A 4,210-nucleotide genomic window follows, 5' to 3' on the forward strand; every position below is an offset into this window, starting at 1 on the left:
AATCCCAGCACTTGTGAGATGGAAGCAGACAGATGGGGCCAATCCCAGCACTTGTGAGATGGAAGCAGACAGATGTCTGTAAGTTCCGGGACAGGAGGGGTACACAGTGAGACACTGTCTCCAGAAAAAATCTTAAAACAAAACAAAACAAAACGTTTGGGGCTGGAGTGATGGCTCAGTGGTTAAGAGCACTCACTGCTCTTCCAGAGGACGTTTCCAGTGTGAAACATGGTGACTCACAACTGTTTATAACTCTAGCCCCAGGGGATCTGATGCTCTCTTTTGGCCTTCTAAGGCATCAGGCATGAATGCAAGGTACAGGCATACATGCAGGCAAAACACCCAAACACAATTTAAAAAGCCATTTTTTTTTTTATTTTGGCAACACAATTTTCAGCATCATAAAGAGACTTGAGTGGATGTAGATGACCCATTGAAAGCTGAAATCTGTGGGGTTTGTCTACAGCCGAGTCATCCGAAACGTGTTCCATCTTGTCTGAGATCTTATGAGAGTCTCCTTGTTTTATTTATATTTAGACATTTGGTAACTAAATGTCTGGGGATGGAATGTTCATGCTAGCTTATTGTTTCTGTGATGAACACTTGAGAAAAATACCTACTTGAGGAAAGAGTTATTTTAGGTCACAGTGCTTTCAGTCTGTGGCTGGTTTGGATCCATTTGTTTTTCTGTAAAGTGGAAACATGGTGAGGGAGGGGCATGGGAGAAAGTGTTCTTACTCCTTGGTAGATAGAAAAAGAGGAAGGGCTGGGGAAGAGATGCCATTCAAAGGCAGACCTCCAGTGACCAGCTTCCTCCAGCTAGGCCCTCTCTCCTGGTTCCCACCACCCCAATGCCATCAAATTATCAGTCTATCAGTGAATTAATCTATTGACTAGATCCAGAGCCTTTTATGATCTAAACACCTCCTTAAAACTCCTCTGATTATTGCAATTGGGATGAATCTTTGATAGATAAGGTGTGTGTGTGTGTTTATTTTGTATCCAAACCCTTATATTCTGCCCTCATAAGCTTATGCCCATATACTAATGAAAAATTCATTTAGTCTGTTTTTAAGGATCCACACACTATCAGCGGTTTTTACTGTCCAAGTCCAAAGTCACCTCTGAAGAGGTTCTAAGCTGGGACCTCTGGGAAAGAAACCAACAAATGGGGTACATGGTTGCTTAGGAAACAGTGGGGACCAGTATCATGGTTCAGCGAGTGAAGTGCTTCAGGGTAAACCTAGTGACCTGAGTTCAATCCAGAAGCTGAACAGAGGTGGAAGGAGAGAACCAACTCCACAGAGCTGTCCTCTGACCTCTACATGCACGGTGACATATGTCTGTCTACGTGTCACATGCACACACACAAAAATATAAAAAAATAATAAAAATTTAAATAGGGTATTTGGAGCATAGAGTGAGACAAAAGCATAACTGACCCCCAACACTGGAAACAGTCCTGTAGTTCTATGTCTCACATCTGGGGGTTTGCCTTGTGAGCTGTGATGTGCTAGGCAGTCCTGTTCCCGTGGCCTTGCCTGCCTGGCTCCTCTGGTAGGCTGGGCCTAATTACTGCCTGCTTCAGTTTCCAACCGGCAGAGACAAGAATGACACGGACACCAAGATGGGTTCACGCAGCTTCCTCAGCTCCCTCTTTATACTTGGGGCAAGGGCTATATTTATATAGTAGCGGCAACTGACCTCATCTCGCTTCATACAGAACAAGTTATGTCACAATTTAGCAACTCAAAAATACTGCCCAGCCTCTGGAGTCAGGAATTTGGGAATGGCTTTCATTCAGAGGTTTAGGCTCAGTCTCATGAGATTGAGTTCGAAGTACTGGCCATGATGACTCCAGTCAACTGAAGGCTCCTAAGAACTGGAAGACCATTTTTTTTTTTTTCCAAGAGGGCATTCTCACAGGGCTGTTGGCAGGAGACATGGAGTCCGTGCGGGCTGGACTGCCTGAGTGTTGGCTTTTCTAAGAGTAAGTATCAGAGTATAGGGAGGAAGTCCCATGATTTTTATGACTTAGTTTTATGATGTCACATCGTAAGCTGTGTTCTAGTCGTGTATGTAGCTCACTGAACCAACCAATGTTCTATTGAGGATAGTTCAATCACCACCTTTTGAGCAGGTTCCATTTTTTATGGGCAGAGCTGTGGCCCCTCTTTCCCCCAAAGATATCCACATCCTAATAGTGGAACCTGGGACTATGCTACCATACGTGAAATAAAGAGCTTCAATATAATTAAGGATCTTGAGCTCAGATTATCCTGGATTATCTGGTGGGTACGATATACTTAGAAGAGTCCTTTCGGGACCCACGAGTCAGAGTAGGGTAACATTGGCTGCAAGCAAGTGATTGATGGCAGAGTGATTTGGCCATAAGTTAGTCAATGTGGCCATAGCACTTAGAGCCTGGAGCCACTGATTTTATCCCTGTAAATCCCTTTTGGGACTTAAAAAAACAAAAAACCAAAAAACTGGAAACAGGGTTTCTCTGTATTGCCCTGGCTGTCCTGGAACTCACTCTGTAGACCAGGCTGGCCTCGAACTTAGAAATCCGCCTGCCTCTGCCTCCCAAGTGCTGGGATTAAAGGCGTGCGCCACCACTGCCCGCCTACTGGAAACATTTTATTGATGAGACCCCACCAGCTGCGCAAAGTGATCCTGGCATCAAGCACCTTCCTCCTTGGCAATGCCATCTTTCTTGAGTGATTCCATAAATGCTTTCTTCTCCTCTATGGTCTGGAAACGACCATGGCCAAACTTGGAGGTGGTGTCAGTGAACTTCAGATCAGTCTTCAGAGCCCATGTTTGGTCTGGACCAGCAAGGACTTCCGAAGAGTAAGCACTTGCTTCTTGGTCCCCACCACATGGCCTTTGAGCATGATGAAGTCATTGGTCATCTTACCGTAATGAACAAAGCCACCCAGTGGGTTGATGGATGCTCTTGTCAAGACAGGTCATAGTCAGTAAATGCATTGTTCTTGATGAGTTGACCATCCTTGATGAGGTAGCCTTGACCAATCTTGTAAATCTTCTTGTTAATCTCTGTTCAGTGATGGTAACCTTTCTGCTCAGTTCGAGGCACAGAGAAGGCGACACGGGCAGGGTGCCAGGCTTCAATACAGGCAACTTTGCGCAGACCTCAATGGGTCTTTGGGGGCAATTTCTTTGTATGCCAACCACTAGTCAACCCTTTGTATCCTTTGCCTTTTGTCATGCCGAAGACATCAATCATCTCATCCTGCGCCAACACCTGGCTCACAGGAACCTGCTGCTCCAGCCTCTCTCGGGCCCAGTCTAGTTTTTTCAGCCACAGTGCCTCCATTCACCTGGATCACCATCAAGTGTGCCTTCTTCTGGCGCAGAGGAAGCAGATGCATCTGAGTGTGGGCAATGATGCGGATGACCTGGCAGTTCTTCTTCATGCTGCTGAAGTCCTTCTCCAGCTGCTTCTTGCCTGTGCCATCCTGCCATTTCTTACAGTACTTGGTGAAAGCCTTCTTAGATGTGTGCCAGTTCTTATAGAACCACCTTTTACACTCATCACTGATAGGCTTAGCAAACACAGTCTTGAAGGTCTGGAGGCTTTGTGGGGTTTCAACATATCCTACCATGCACACAGACACCATGGGTGCGGTTTCCCCAATGGTCACAGCCTCCACAACGTCTTTCTTGTTCACCTTAGATCCTGGGGGTTCCAGACGATGTGGGTCATGCCAACCTTGTACCTCAGAAAGGCTGTGAGGTGAACAGGCTTGGAAGGGTCATCTTTAGGGAAGCTCTTGACTTCCCCACGAGGCCGGCTGCTGTGCTTTCGAGGCAAGAAGCCCAAGGACCCATGCCTGGGAACTGAAAATTTCCTGTGAGACATCTCACCGCCACATGCTGCCGACAGAGAACCTTTTTGGATGTTTGACCTCTAGATAATAAATTTGCATTGTTTAAATCACTGAATTTGTGGGATTTTTTTTTTAAACAATAGTATTTGTGGATATAGTCTAAAACTACCACTGTCTAGCCTCTGGCCACGAATTATTTTATTTTAGCCTTCCTACACGTAAAATAAATTCACCCTCTCACAGCCCATTATAGAACCAATTTGTGTCCTCTAAATAGGTACAGGAGCAGAAGATTGTGTTTCTTGGGTACAATTTTGTATCTACAGCTCCTCAGGTACAAAACCCTCCTCCAATTG

The 4,210-nt window shown here is 45.5% G+C and overlaps 1 pseudogene; it reads right to left on the reverse strand.

Annotated features, from left to right (window-relative positions):
• Positions 1-2,682: 2,682 nt before the first annotated feature.
• Positions 2,683-3,886, reverse strand: LOC110305993 (annotated as a pseudogene).
• Positions 3,887-4,210: the final 324 nt, after the last annotated feature.

This window comes from Mus caroli, chromosome 11, assembly GCF_900094665.2.
Source record: "Mus caroli chromosome 11, CAROLI_EIJ_v1.1, whole genome shotgun sequence".
Classification (NCBI taxonomy): Eukaryota; Metazoa; Chordata; class Mammalia; order Rodentia; family Muridae; genus Mus; species Mus caroli.